The sequence below is a fragment of the Diprion similis genome, chromosome 12 (genome assembly GCF_021155765.1).
Source record: "Diprion similis isolate iyDipSimi1 chromosome 12, iyDipSimi1.1, whole genome shotgun sequence".
Lineage (NCBI taxonomy): Eukaryota > Metazoa > Arthropoda > Insecta > Hymenoptera > Diprionidae > Diprion > Diprion similis.
Genome location: NC_060116.1, coordinates 1,300,069 through 1,316,933, shown reverse-complemented (window position 1 = coordinate 1,316,933; position 16,865 = coordinate 1,300,069). Strand labels below are relative to the sequence as shown.

At 39.4% G+C, this 16,865-nt stretch overlaps 1 protein-coding gene across 1 annotated transcript in view; it reads left to right on the top strand.

The window, feature by feature from the left end:
- LOC124413421 (dipeptidase 1-like) overlaps positions 1–16,865 on the top strand; it is a 1,027,592-nt gene that overhangs the window by 134,526 nt on the left and 876,201 nt on the right. The window lies entirely within an intron of this gene.

Sequence of the window (16,865 nt, the reverse complement as noted above, 5' to 3'; positions counted from 1 at the left end):
AAGCTGCAAAAAAATTCAACCACCTACTGAAAATCTTGAGGTCTGTATCAATGAAAATATATTCTAGAAAACCTTATCTTTGCTTATATTTATTGACTAAAAAATTAACCTTATCAAACATTTGAACGAATGATAATAAGATATCACCCACAAATATCACAGGATACAATATCACATGTCAAAGTATCATAACATCAACGTGACAATATACCGATAAATACTCTCACTGCTTTGATTGTTGTAACTTCAAATAAGTTTGTCTTGCAACAATGCTCTGTTCGAATATTCATCAAGGCCATGGCACTTAATGTTCAAAATCAAAATACCGCAAACAAGTATCACTGTATCTTCTGCAATTTAATTTCTTGGGCTTGGATCTTTTATGATATGTTTAGTGTAAAGTGAGAATTGATAATCTATCCAGTAATATTTGTTTGTGATACTTTGGATGAGACTTCTTTTTACAGGTTAGAAGTAATATAACATTTCATAATATCAAAGTAATAATATAAATAATAAACTCAAAGAATATATATAACAAACGATATCTTTTGGAAAATTAAAAAAGCTGGAAGTATAGCAAATTCCTCCCACTGATGCTTACAATAAGCGTAAAAACAACTAATTTTAATGAGATGATGCTACACAATATTATAATAGCTGATTCAAATGGTTACACTGGTGTGCACTGAGTATATTTTCATCTCTTTCCAAAGCGTATGGCAGAAAAGGATGAAACTGCACTTGGTCCACACCAGTGCAATCAGTTGAATCGCTATAAAATATCAGTTTTGTTATTCGCTTTGCTTTTTCAGACAATACTCCATGAAGTATTTCATTTTTTTTTGATGCCGACGCTCTTTGTTTTCTCCCCTTTTTTCCTGCAATTCAATGTACATAGCAAGCATAGGATCTTGTTTTTTTTTTTTAGTTCCACCTCTTTCAGAATCTTCTTTTACTTTTTGCTTCAACACTCTGGTGTTACCCACAGACACTAGGACTTCAGGCTGAACACTGTCGTCCATGCTTCTGATTTTTTCCATTTCCAGCTGGTACGGCACAACCTTTGCATCATTGCCTGACTGCTTGTTATGTGTGACAGCCAAACCTTTACGATTCCTTACAGTCTTAAATCGTGACTCGCATTGTTGTCCATTTACATAAACACTAAAAGTTGTCGAAATTTCAAGCGCAATGTGTTCCCACATCTTTTTTTTTTTGTTTTAAACTTTTTGAATGGTCCAACTTGGTTCAAGATTTCAGCGTACAGATCGAGTATCTTTTTCGTATCATGGTCACCCCACTTTACCGTACTGTTGGAGCTATTGAACGTTGGCAGCAATACAGGTGAGGCGGTCGGAATAGCAGTCGTGCTCCCAGATGCTTGAATACTGACATCACTAGCCAGATTATCCCCAGAAGTGTTTACTGTTTCAACCACGGTCTTACATACAGGTCTGGACTCTCGTCACAAAATCAAGTGGTGGGGGTGGACGCTTATGGAAGCACTGGAGTAGTTTGTAATCCCGTCACTACTCGTCTCTGCGATCTATCTGCCTACTCAAACCTAACCTCAAAATCTCAGTGTCGTACATTGTGCCCATAGATTGTGCCATTGTTATCGCGCCGGAGTTTAGATCGCAGCGATCACAGTGGGCAATACATGAACTACACGTCTGGCATCAATAAGCGACCTACCCCCTCCAATGGAGTTTCCAGACCTGTATATAAGACCGTGGTTTCAACCGAGCAATTTTCTTTATCTAGAAATTAAACGAATGTCATTCATGTATTTGTCATCGTTATAAGGAAAAAAACGTTTTTTGAAAAGTTCTCCCAAAACTCACCTTGCATGTTTTTAGGCAGTTGAACACCCAGGCTTGACCACAGACAACTTATAGGAGACTCGTGACTCCCGTGTATTCGGCTGTTGCAAAACTCGCGCGCCACCCTGCGCTGCTTCAATGTACTAAACCGCGAATGGCGGTGCTTTCAAATCGTTGCTTCAACGTATTTCAGTTGATTTATAATGGATGGGTTGATAATACAAGTGGTATGGTCAGTGTGACCCTTTTTCAGGACAAACTGACTACACCACTTGTATGCTTTAACACTTTAAATAAATTTAATCAATCACTTGAAATTTTTTAATAAATAATTTATTGTCATTAAAGTATAATTGAATTGAAAAAAGGGCAAAAAGCAGAAGGCAAAAACCCTGGTCAGTTTGTAGTCTAAAAAAAAAAATATATATATCCGCTTCAATTTAATATTGAATATAGAACTAGAAAAATACAATTTATGTAATAGTTATCAAATATATACAAGTAACATTAGGCGAAAGGTATAAATAAAATTATTATACACTTTGAAAACAAATTAAAACTATACGAATTACGCAATAGTTATCAACTAAATACAAGTAATAGTAAGTAATGACGTCAAAGGTAGAACACAAAATTATATCACAGAAATACAAATTACATACAATATATACTAGGCGAAAGAAGTGAGATAGTGAATGTATCAAGATTACGCATTGTTTTTTAACTCTCATGTATTCTTTACCGTGAACTTGACTTAAAATGTTTTTCACGATATGTCTGTGCTTGTCTGAAAACTTTATTACTACTATCAGTATATCTAACTTCTTTCCCATTCTAAATTTTATTTACAGTTGTACAGAATGTATGGACGTGTAGAGACATAGAAAATTGTTTAAAGTAAATTGTTAACTGCACTTTCAACGCATGAGCAGAGCAACCAAGCCACTCGAGACAATCCTCTTCATCTAGTTTTGCTTTGAGATTTTTAAACAAATTTCTTCCAAAACTAATCGATGGAAGCAAACGATGGATGATTTTATCAAATTTTTGGAAGGAGGTTAAAAAATTGTCGCTAACGTACATCAAAGCATGTACTTCTTCATCAAACTCTCTACTTTCTAATTCTCCGTGCAAATCTGGCGAAGGTTCCATTGCTAGGATGGTCGATTTGCACTCTGAACAGGCTTGCACAGATTTCAAAATTCTGCGTGCTACATATCCTGCTGTATAAGCGCACGTAGTCTTTGTCAATATTGACTGTGGGAGCTGTCGTTGGATATTACTTTCATCGGGCGGGAGGGGCGCATTATCTAAGCAATCTATCGGTTCGTCATGGTTGTCATTACTACGATTCTCCAACATGTGGGCCAAATTGAGGAGCATACTTCCCTCATCATCGTCACAATTCGCACTCAATGAGCGATGCGAATTCAGATTATTGACAAGAAGGGACTTGTATGTGCCAACAAATTGCCAATAAGTTGGATTCACGTTGTGACAACCATGACTGCGAATTGAACCAAAGAAATTTTCCAAACAATCTTGGTTGATATTACGCGGTGAAAAGTAATCTAATTGCTCCTTCACCAACAGTCGATCCCACAGTGATATGAAGCCTGTCAGAGTAATCGACCAATTCGTCAGACAAGGAACACGTCGTGAGGGTAGCAAAGTTGCTCTATGGACAAATTTCATATTTTTAAGCTTACGTCTTGCCTTCATCCAAAATCGTTTATGGCCAGATGATCTTGAAATCGGACGCCGCCACTTGCCTTGAGATTTGTCACTTGTTCTTCTGTTCAGCGAATCAAATAAGTCATTGAAAAAAGCAACATTTTGCTGGTGTCCTTTCCTTCCTGTGGCATTTTCTGTCCTCGCAAACTCGTGCATCCTAAACAAAAAAAATGTGTTGTTAAATATCACTGTAATCTATAACAGTTACTACTTGCAATGCTTGTCTTATTTAGAAGACGTTTATACATTGCACGATAACAGGGAATATTTTTATCATTCGCAAGCATTGCAAATAATGATGAAACAACTCGATGTAGAATAAAATATTTTATAGTCATACCGTGGTGAGCTGCATTTGCTAAATTAGCGGCGAACGTCCTGCTGAATACTTGTTCTGCATATTTGACCTTCATTTTTTTTATACTTCTTCTTATGACATGGTACTGGGAAATTTTCCACAATCCTCGGAGCTCTGTATCTAAGGACATATCTAAATAATATAGTAGTTCCAAGTGATCCCAATTAGCAAAATAACGATTACCATCATTTTCGATTGCCTGAAATTCAAGATGTTTATCTGGAAGATTATTTCTAGTGCATTTCAATAAATGTGGCACATCGAAAATTGGAATAATCTCCATCTGGCTAATGATCATCGGCACATGAGCTTTGATAAGAAAAATCAATTGCGGACTTTTGGTTTGGGCTGAACAAAATGAGAAACTGATTGGCATTTTCCAATTGCGTTTGATGCCATGAACCATAAAAACTAGCGCGTGATCTGCAAATACTGAGGTTCTGCGAACGCCCCAGTCTTCAAAGCCAATAATCTTATCAGCTTTGACATTGTATTTCAAATTAGGTTCTAATTTCATTTCATCCCAAACCAAAGTCACCAATTTATCTTGTGGGTTTGTTAGAGTAGAAACAGTTTTTTTTAAACATTCTAATAGAGTACGGTTGAGACCGGTATATAAATCTAACCTACTCAACATTTCTAAAAGAGTTCGTGTCGAAGGTAATGGGAATATTGATTTGCAAACACGATAACCTCTTCCAGAGGATTTGTATAAAGCCAAAGCAAGCGACTTTTCCTCTACTGTAAATCTTCGACCTCTTACATTTTTATCGCCATTATGTAATTGTAATTTCATGAGCATTATTTGTTTGGAAGTTAATTTGTCAAAAAGGGACTTGATGTTATTTTTTTCAGAATATTCAGTTGCAGCTACGAGACGTTCTTTAAATGATAAATTTCTACGTCTATATATGTCTGCTTTTTTCTTGAACTGGCTAGCTTTTTTATATAAATGCCTAGCTTTAGGAGTCAAATGTGTTTGGCATGATACAAACCTTAGCAAACTAGATCGTTTTCGTTTTATAGTATTCATGTTGGTTGTGTCTGGCGACTTCCGAACAACATTGAGCAAAGGATCATTGATGAAACTCTGTGTTTCATCAAGGTTCTCTGGCAATACAGAACTACTCGAAAAAACCCGATATATTGGAAGGGGTTACTTTCCCGATATTCGGATTTTCCTGCAGTGGTATTTTAAGCTCTTGTTGTTCAAGCTCCCTCGGTGGTAAAAGTTGGTTGGCCACAGCATCAGGTTTTAATGTTGCTTTTCCCACTAGTGGTAAATAACATTCCGACGAAAAATGATGCTTACAAACTACGTAACTTTCATTTAATATAACGGGGTCTATGCCCGTAAGATCTGGATTGTTAATTTTCTCTAACCAAGCTTTAGCTTTCGTCGGATCTTTAGGTATTCGATGCGTGGTGATTTTGGTTCTGTGTGAAGTGCATGCGGGAACTATGCACTTTCCTACAGATATGTCCTTCGCAGGTGGCATTTTCCTGTAATCGAAAAGTAGTTTGTTAGAAAATTTGGTCCAAATATCAGATAACCTCAAATTTCAACAGGCGGTATGATGGATGCATTGTACTTACGTAAGATTTGGTAATGAAACGGCCGAATAAAACTGCACAAACAACAATTTTCTATCACTCAAAACTACCACAGATTCAATACAGTCCGATACATCAAGAATTCTTACACAATCAGCACTGCTCAAACGTAACAGCTGCACAAGAGCGTGGAATGTACACCGATGGACGCGTGATGACGCATAGGTGCACTTGGAGGCTAGGGGGTCGAACGGTGCAGGGGGATGCACGTCTGCAGCGCCACCCCGCGCTGCTTCAATGCACTAAATAAGGAATCGGTGGTCCTATACGAGTCGCAGGGCCCTGGGCTTGACAAAAACTTTTTGGAACATATGAGACGTTTTTTTTTATCTATGGGCAAGAATAAATGAGTTCAATAATCATCAATTACACTTATAAACTTCTCATTTTACAGAATTCTGCAATAATGATGAAAAAAGATGTTTTTGTATCCTCTCACCATTTATCATAACCTCACACAACACGCCGGCATCCGTTTCAATACCGGCATTGTGGTCATCTACCACTACTCTCCTGAAGGTAAATGGAAGTTTCTTTTTTGTTTGTGCGCTCATGTTTTCTTGTGGTTAATTACTCGATATTCAAATTTCGATGGTCTTGAGATTATTGTATCAATTAATTTGTAAACAAAAATAATGGGGATCGAGATAGAAAAATGGCGATTAGTCCACTTGACGGCCAGATCGCTCGGAGATCGCTCGATCAGACTTCCAAGAGTGGGGGAACTGCTCTCAGAGTGCTCTAGGAGCGAATCTGGAGTGTTCACTCGAAAACGCTATTAGTCTACTTGAAGATCTGGTCCTACAGGTCCGTCTCGACACAGTGCTACTCAATAAATTGTAACCCTTTCAACGGAAGACCCTACTGAGATCTTGGTGAAAACAGGTTTTTCAATTTTTAAATGACTAAAGAAGTCTAAGCAAAAAATGAATCCCCAAAGTTTCAGATGAGAGAGGAATATCTTTTCAAAAAAAATTGCAACCCTCTGCGATGAAAGTATAGACACAGGGAACTTTTCGCAGAACTTTTTCTTCGCAGCGCTGTGAAAGATTCCTTGCGTCTACACTTACATCGCAGAGGGTTGCAATTTTTTTTGAGAAGACATTCTACCCTAATCTAAAACTTTGGGAATTCGTTTTTTTGGACCTTTTTTAGTCATTTAAGAAAAAAAAACTTGTTTTTCCCAAGATCTCAGTAGGGTCGTCCCTTGAAGCGTACGAGTATAGTTCGTTTCAGCAGAGGAGGTTTACTCTGGGTCGATCACATCGGCAACTCCGTCATCCTCGCAGTCATCCATGTCACGGTATCTGTGCGAAGCAATACCATAGTTATCTTAGAATTAATCAACACACAAAATAATGCATATTATGTAAATGACTTTATTATCAAAAATTAATTGATACATGCTTGCAACTGTAGAACGTTACACTTTTACGGTTTGTAAAGATACGAATCTTGTGAGATTTATAATTGACAAGTCATCATCTTTTAATACATAGGAAAATTCAAATAATGTTGTTCACGACTTTATACTCTGCGTTATACGGTAGGGTTATGTTAGGTTACGATTAGCTTAGTACAGTCAATGATATTAACAGAGTTTTATTTGTCTGCTGCTACAAATTCTACGATTTCGTGAGAGTAAATCTCATAATTTATGCAATCCAAACTGTGATGATATTATTGATTTCAATAAGCATATCTTAACCTGAACTAATACCCACCGTATAATGCTGAGTCTTGAACCATGATATACCTATATTCTATATGATGTATATTCTTATATTTATTTATTCAGTTATTGTACCAATTATGAAGCATAACGAAGAGACGATAGTCAAAAGCTTTCCACTAAGCTTTTAATTGTGAATTCGCACGGAAATAAAAATATGTGTAAAGAACAAGTCATATTTAAACTTGACTCGTGTTATAAATCAATATATATAATATACGATCTTGATAAGGCAAAACTTTTCCCACGTTATAATCTACCATGTTAACAAGACAAAACCTTCCACAAGTGTCTGACGGAATCAAGGTACATACGTAAATAAATACTATTTAAATTGACGTATGACGACGTTAACTGCTTAAACACGGTCACCGAGGGCGTGCTACGCCGGGCGCTAAAACTATAGATAGTTAACGCCGAAACAGTGTCAAGACGACGTTAAAGGTATAGCGTAGGGTATAGCGTCTCAGCGACGGCGAGTAGGCGCTCTTTAAACACGGTCGCCGAGAGCGTGCTACGCCGAGCGCTAAAACTGTAGATAGTTGACGCCGAAACAGTGTCTAGACGACGTTAAAGGTATAGCGTCTCAGCGACAGCGAGTAGGCGCTCTTGACAGATTGTAACACCCAAGCCCAACTTAGCATTTGGCACCAAAACAACCGTCAGCATCGCTTTATATACGCAACCATTGTTCACGATACACGTGTATTGAGCTTTCTAACGTTTATACAATTTAAGGATGTATGGCCTATATAGTCCCAACCAAAAAGAGTTTTGGTGAGAATTTCAAGTACTTCCTGTTGAGGCAAAAATTTGAAAAAAATCAACCATATTGAAGATGATCATAATATTTATTTCCAATAACAACGATGCTGAAAAACTGTTAAAAAATTGTTCAAACAATAAATTGTTGCTATTGTATTTAGTGAAAGTAATTTTCGATCATATTTGACAAATTCCTCGATTTTTCTGAATACATGTAAATTTTTCAAGAATTTCCTTATGTTTTTTTAATTTCTGTCTTTTGAGAATTTTTAATTCCAAAAAGTAGTGAACTTTGGATATGTTTTTGAACAATGATTATATATTACACCTACGAAATATCCGGATTGTTGAACAAATACTTTTATAAATACAGCTTTTGAAAATTCTGAAAAACGAATTAAAAAAATTCTTAAAAAAATCACACGCATTTGGAAAAATCAAGGGATTTGTTAGGGAATGTTTACTAGAAATTTCAGCAACAATTTATTGTTTGAACAATTTTTTAACAGTTTTTCAGCATCGTTGTTATTGAAAGTAAATATTATTATCATCTTCAATATGGTTGATTTTTGCCTCAACAAGAAATACTTGAAATTCTCACCAAAACTCTTTTTGGTTGGAACTATATAGGCCAACCATCTTTAGGATAGTGCGATTTACTTAGAAAATTCCTATTTCCAGTGTTAATTGTTAGTCTTCATCCACAGCTTAATTCTATTGTCTTGTTTTGTACTTATTGTAAGATTAGTGTATGATCCATTATTCTATAACGTACTTGTATTTAGTGTATAAGATCTTTTTCGATGAAGCTATCGTCTCTTCGTCATCTTGAGCGTTGTTCCAGCAGCTGTCTGTTTTTTATACGTGAAGAAAAAAATCCACACTGGACGTTAAGGTTCGTGTGCGCATTTATAACTACATTATTTCGTGCTCACAAGTAGTGAGTATCAGGCAGTAGTAATACAAGGAGAGTTCTGCGCACAGGTTTCTGTTACCGACACTTACCGACATTTTCCCCAGACTCAAACCCTTCTCCGCGATGACGTCACAGTCTACTGTACCGACCGTCAATCAAAATGGCGCTACCTATTTATCGACCGAAGGTTCAACTTTACCGACAGTGTTATCAGCCAAAGGTCAAAATTTTGCTGTTTTACCGACTGTTTCATCGACCGAAGGTCAAAATCACGCGGCTTTAACATCGGTCTCGCTGTTATTCCCCCCCTACCGAAGGCCGAGGTGTAGCGGAGACGCGAACCCTTCTGTTCCCAACGTGCCCATCTCAGGAATTTTCCGGTTAACTTTGAACGGTTTGCGGTGTGATATTTGACACTCTACATTCCGCAATTAACAGTTCCGAGAATTGTTTTCGTTAACCCGATATCAATTACGTGACATTCTTTTCTCGAAAACTGCTTGTGTGGTCCAAGGACCAGTATGATATCAACTACGTAACATTCGACAATTAATAGTTCTGAGAATGGCTGGGGTGAACCACGTGACATCCCGTTCTCACGATATCGAACCACGTGTCATTCTTATCAAAAGTCCAAAGTCTGAAGTGATTTTAACCATGTGACATTCTTTTCCCCTCCTCACCAAATTTCAAAACGCAAGTGGGGGAACCGTGTTATAAAAGTTGGAACCGCAAAGGTCAGCGTCAGTTTGAAGCTGTTCTTTATTAAAAGTACTCAGCATCAACAACAACTTTTAATCTAGAATATCGAAGAAGTAAAACATTTCCTAAAAATCAGATCCGAACTGTATCAACTCACAAGAAGATTTGAGGAAATACGACTCAGCAGTAACCATCATCATGGACTTTACAAAATCAAATGAAATCGCACGCTTGGAGACTTTCTTGCCATTGAAAAAGCTGGCAGACCTTGAGGAATACTACGAGTACAGAGTAAGCAGTGTTCGTCGAGTGAAAACGAAGTTCGGCGACAAAGTGGTTGCAGACTTGGAGGATTCCTTTACCATTTTTCTTCCAAACCGGTTGAATAAAGCCCTCCAAGAAGACGAAGAGCTGTTCCAGAAGATGGCCACAGCCAGTAAGGATACACGATTGTGCATACGCTACCTTGGTGGACCGTATGGCCAACTTGAATTTATTTATGTATGATCTACACATCACGTATCCACTATCTTGTAAAAGTCATGCGTTCAATAAAAAACTAAATAAATAAAAAATTACATACATTTTTTTTTACTTAGCGTTAAGCCTTCCTGTACGTAGTAATGAAATTTAGGTCTTACAATTTAAGAAAAATGTTATTCCAAACAGCATTACACACACAACGATGGAGGATGTCAAGCTGCGTTTGAACTTGTAGTAATAATTCGAATTAAGTTTTAAAAAACGAAGAAGGTTGTCAAGCTGTGTTCGAAGCTCGTAACTGTAACGTAGACTCTACGATGAGTTTTGGGCGGACTCGGTGAAGGATAGATTGCTAGGTCAACATCTGAATTAGCGTAAGTTTAAAGCCTCAGGTCCTACGGTGTTGGATTACTATCGCTCTTGGAATGCAAAACATAACTCAGTTTAAGTACAGCTCGGTCAAGCATGGAGAGCAAGGTTTGATCATGCATTAGCTTATTTGAAAAAAATTTCTCTCTTTATAGCTAAGGTGAAGGTATAAAAGTAATTCATGAATATTAAAAAAAAGAAACCACTGCTCTGAACATGACTGAGAAAATAAAAAGGATGGAGATTGTCAAACTGTATTTTAATCTTGTTACTGTAATGTGAGGTGAGCGGACTTCATCAAGGATAGAATGCACGGCTGACCAACAGCTGAAGTAGTTGTATACAGTCAGAGGCTCGTATCTACGGTGTTGGGTTGATATCGTTCAAGTACAGCTCGGTCAAAGATGGGAACCAAGGTCGAAGGATATATAGGTTTGGTATTAAGATTTCGACTCTAGCCATCATCTATTCTATCTGGGAAAAATAAGTAAAAAACTTGGTAACAAAATATATATATATATTGTAACACGGCGATTTGCACCGCGTTATATGACCTCCGATATCCCCGTTATCGTGAAAAGGCAGCAAGGATTATTGGCAGTCGATATGGTCATACATGTAATTTTAAGTTCTGTTACTAATTTCTTTCGATTTTGTTTCCCTTTCTTCCCACCTATCCCGAGCTGTCCTGAGCGATAAAGGCGGTGAGAGAGAAGAGGGAAAAGAGCAGCTACCGACAATCCGACACCTAGGGTACATCTACGAGGATGAAAACATCCTGGCAGGTGGCTCAACGCCTCGCAGTTAGTACCCGTGCCTCCCCCGCATACGTTCCCGAGAGCTACGAGGCTGCCGCCTACTACATCATCCACGGAGCCGATAAATGCGAGCGAATCGGCTCGCTTGAACGACATGCCCACTCCGCTGTTTCGTCGCCCTGGTCCGAAGAAATTAAAATTCGGCCAGATCATTCATAAGGGATGTCCACGGCCGTAATGTGATGTTTACCAACAACCATGGGAACATTAATGAGCCCTCTACTGGCTCAGTACCGCTGAAAGTACCGCCCGCGCATCTTAAAGGGGTTAGGCACGGCGAAAGCTGCGTGTGCTGCGAGGCCTGCCAGAAGTCATGCCCAGGAGGTGCTGCCAACCGACGTCCCGCCAAAGAAGTTCGGCAGACAACGCCGTTGCAACAACGACGCAGCGCGGAAGAGTCCCCGAACGACTTACTTCTGCATCTTGACTTAGTCTGATCAGACGTGTTTTTTTTCTCTTGTGCCTTGCTGCCTTTGTGTTCGCATATCGTCCCCGTTCCATATTTTCTCTCGTATTGTTACCGTATTTTACCTTTCTTCTTTTCTTTGTTTTATCGTTTTGTGTCTCTTGTGAGTCTGTGAAACCAGAAGTCTAATTATTGTGTGTGAGACACCGATCCCGTTCTTCTAACGTAAGTGAGCTTTTGTTACCGCTCGAACCCCCGAGACGCAATTGCTTGTCTTTTGTCTTGGTGACCGTTTGGGTTGTAATTTTCCGTATCTCGGGTTTTCGTGTGGCCTATTAATTTATTTAATGACCATTTCGACGAGCCTAACTAATTACTAACATCCCTAATTTTGTTCCCGAATTTTTCTGTTAATTTTACCCCGCATGGCCCCTTCACCCCGCGTCCGCGTGGCGACGGCGTCATTCTAGTTTTTTGTGTTTTCGGGTAATTTAACCGCTATATCGTGAAGAAATATCGTTTCGATTATCGTTCTCGTTTAACTAAATATTGTATTTGATCTCGTTATCGTGTTACCGTCCATCAAAAATCGTATCTTGTATAATTGCGCAACAATCGATATATATATTGCGACCCGTCAATCCATGCACGCCTACTGAGGATCGTGTCAGCAGCAAGGATAGGGACAAATGAGGCTTACGATACGTCACGAAATTGAGGAATGGTTAAATCGATGAATCAGGCTGCAAAGTAATAATTCTTCGAAATAAACAGGAGGAAAATTTGTTGGGCGCCAGATACGCTGTACCACGATAATCTGAAAGATAAAAGGCAAAGAGGGAAGAGGGGACTCGGTAGCTCAGTAATTGGCGGATGGGAGTGGCCGGATAGTGAACGAACAACACACTTTTCTATTATAAAAATTGCCCAAGAGTAAAGGTAACGAAATGTTAGTTTATTAACAGGGACGGTAGTAGGTCTCAAAGTTACTTAGATCGTACACAGTCCTTGAGGAAGAGTAGTGACAAAGAAAGGATAATTTAAAAGAATCGATACCGCAAACGGAAATAATAGCGTAATGAAAATAAAACAATCTTCTCTGTTCGAAATACACGGATGATAAAAAGAAACTCGTAACAAAACAAAGATAGTAACTTAAATGGCTATAAACAATCTTCCATGAGCGAGATACAAGTAATCTTAAATTTAATACAACGCGAGAATAATAACGATAACTAAAAATTGAAAGACAAGCTTCGATAAGTAAGATACAAGAAAGCTTAACGGAATGAGGTACGGAACAAACGCAACGTGACAGCTGGTAACGAAAAACTCGATATAATACAAAGGAGTCGAAAACGGGATATACAGCGTCAGCTGTCACAAAACTAGAACTCGTCTAATTACAAAATAATAGTAACAAAAGTCTTAACAATAAATTATGACCGGTAACGATATTTTAAACAATACAAGACATACGCTTCTTGCGCACGCGCTGAATCTACATTAAAGAGGAGCGTACGGTTACGCGACTCACGGCACAACGGAAAGAAAGTACGGTGGCGTAACCACCCAGGGAGCGCTCGATTTGTAACTCGACAGCTCTCGAAAGGCACAGTGGCGTGGCGCGGCTTCGGTTCACCGCGATATTTCGATGTATCGGACTCAGCGCCACGCGGTAGCGGGAGATAGCGCGGGGACGATTCAAACAACGACGCCACAAAGATGGCCGCAACCGACGCTATTGCGCAATATTACACGATTGTTGCGCAATTATACAAGATACGATTTTTGATGGACGGTAACACGATAACGAGATCAAATACAATATTTAGTTAAACGAGAACGATAATCGAAACGATATTTCTTCACGATATAGCGGTTAAATTACCCGAAAACACAAAAAACTAGAATGACGCCGTCGCCACGCGGACGCGGGGTGAAGGGGCCATGCGGGGTAAAATTAACAGAAAAATTCGGGAACAAAATTAGGGATGTTAGTAATTAGTTAGGCTCGTCGAAATGGTCATTAAATAAATTAATAGGCCACACGAAAACCCGAGATACGGAAAATTACAACCCAAACGGTCACCAAGACAAAAGACAAGCAATTGCGTCTCGGGGGTTCGAGCGGTAACAAAAGCTCACTTACGTTAGAAGAACGGGATCGGTGTCTCACACACAATAATTAGACTTCTGGTTTCACAGACTCACAAGAGACACAAAACGATAAAACAAAGAAAAGAAGAAAGGTAAAATACGGTAACAATACGAGAGAAAATATGGAACGGGGACGATATGCGAACACAAAGGCAGCAAGGCACAAGAGAAAAAAAACACGTCTGATCAGACTAAGTCAAGATGCAGAAGTAAGTCGTTCGGGGACTCTTCCGCGCTGCGTCGTTGTTGCAACGGCGTTGTCTGCCGAACTTCTTTGGCGGGACGTCGGTTGGCAGCACCTCCTGGGCATGACTTCTGGCAGGCCTCGCAGCACACGCAGCTTTCGCCGTGCCTAACCCCTTTAAGATGCGCGGGCGGTACTTTCAGCGGTACTGAGCCAGTAGAGGGCTCATTAATGTTCCCATGGTTGTTGGTAAACATCACATTACGGCCGTGGACATCCCTTATGAATGATCTGGCCGAATTTTAATTTCTTCGGACCAGGGCGACGAAACAGCGGAGTGGGCATGTCGTTCAAGCGAGCCGATTCGCTCGCATTTATCGGCTCCGTGGATGATGTAGTAGGCGGCAGCCTCGTAGCTCTCGGGAACGTATGCGGGGGAGGCACGGGTACTAACTGCGAGGCGTTGAGCCACCTGCCAGGATGTTTTCATCCTCGTAGATGTACCCTAGGTGTCGGATTGTCGGTAGCTGCTCTTTTCCCTCTTCTCTCTCACCGCCTTTATCGCTCAGGACAGCTCGGGATAGGTGGGAAGAAAGGGAAACAAAATCGAAAGAAATTAGTAACAGAACTTAAAATTACATGTATGACCATATCGACTGCCAATAATCCTTGCTGCCTTTTCACGATAACGGGGATATCGGAGGTCATATAACGCGGTGCAAATCGCCGTGTTACAATATATATATATATTTTGTTACCAAGTTTTTTACTTATTTTTCCCAGATAGAATAGATGATGGCTAGAGTCGAAATCTTAATACCAAACCTATATATCCTTCGACCTTGGTTCCCATCTTTGACCGAGCTGTACTTGAACGATATCAACCCAACACCGTAGATACGAGCCTCTGACTGTATACAACTACTTCAGCTGTTGGTCAGCCGTGCATTCTATCCTTGATGAAGTCCGCTCACCTCACATTACAGTAACAAGATTAAAATACAGTTTGACAATCTCCATCCTTTTTATTTTCTCAGTCATGTTCAGAGCAGTGGTTTCTTTTTTTTAATATTCATGAATTACTTTTATACCTTCACCTTAGCTATAAAGAGAGAAATTTTTTTCAAATAAGCTAATGCATGATCAAACCTTGCTCTCCATGCTTGACCGAGCTGTACTTAAACTGAGTTATGTTTTGCATTCCAAGAGCGATAGTAATCCAACACCGTAGGACCTGAGGCTTTAAACTTACGCTAATTCAGATGTTGACCTAGCAATCTATCCTTCACCGAGTCCGCCCAAAACTCATCGTAGAGTCTACGTTACAGTTACGAGCTTCGAACACAGCTTGACAACCTTCTTCGTTTTTTAAAACTTAATTCGAATTATTACTACAAGTTCAAACGCAGCTTGACATCCTCCATCGTTGTGTGTGTAATGCTGTTTGGAATAACATTTTTCTTAAATTGTAAGACCTAAATTTCATTACTACGTACAGGAAGGCTTAACGCTAAGTAAAAAAAAATGTATGTAATTTTTTATTTATTTAGTTTTTTATTGAACGCATGACTTTTACAAGATAGTGGATACGTGATGTGTAGATCATACATAAATAAATTCAAGTTGGCCATACGGTCCACCAAGGTAGCGTATGCACAATCGTGTATCCTTACTGGCTGTGGCCATCTTCTGGAACAGCTCTTCGTCTTCTTGGAGGGCTTTATTCAACCGGTTTGGAAGAAAAATGGTAAAGGAATCCTCCAAGTCTGCAACCACTTTGTCGCCGAACTTCGTTTTCACTCGACGAACACTGCTTACTCTGTACTCGTAGTATTCCTCAAGGTCTGCCAGCTTTTTCAATGGCAAGAAAGTCTCCAAGCGTGCGATTTCATTTGATTTTGTAAAGTCCATGATGATGGTTACTGCTGAGTCGTATTTCCTCAAATCTTCTTGTGAGTTGATACAGTTCGGATCTGATTTTTAGGAAATGTTTTACTTCTTCGATATTCTAGATTAAAAGTTGTTGTTGATGCTGAGTACTTTTAATAAAGAACAGCTTCAAACTGACGCTGACCTTTGCGGTTCCAACTTTTATAACACGGTTCCCCCACTTGCGTTTTGAAATTTGGTGAGGAGGGGAAAAGAATGTCACATGGTTAAAATCACTTCAGACTTTGGACTTTTGATAAGAATGACACGTGGTTCGATATCGTGAGAACGGGATGTCACGTGGTTCACCCCAGCCATTCTCAGAACTATTAATTGTCGAATGTTACGTAGTTGATATCATACTGGTCCTTGGACCACACAAGCAGTTTTCGAGAAAAGAATGTCACGTAATTGATATCGGGTTAACGAAAACAATTCTCGGAACTGTTAATTGCGGAATGTAGAGTGTCAAATATCACACCGCAAACCGTTCAAAGTTAACCGGAAAATTCCTGAGATGGGCACGTTGGGAACAGAAGGGTTCGCGTCTCCGCTACACCTCGGCCTTCGGTAGGGGGGGAATAACAGCGAGACCGATGTTAAAGCCGCGTGATTTTGACCTTCGGTCGATGAAACAGTCGGTAAAACAGCAAAATTTTGACCTTTGGCTGATAACACTGTCGGTAAAGTTGAACCTTCGGTCGATAAATAGGTAGCGCCATTTTGATTGACGGTCGGTACAGTAGACTGTGACGTCATCGCGGAGAAGGGTTTGAGTCTGGGGAAAATGTCGGTAAGTGTCGGTAACAGGAATCTGTGCGCAGAACTCTCCTTGTATTACTACTTCAGGTCTACGGCACATGCATTTC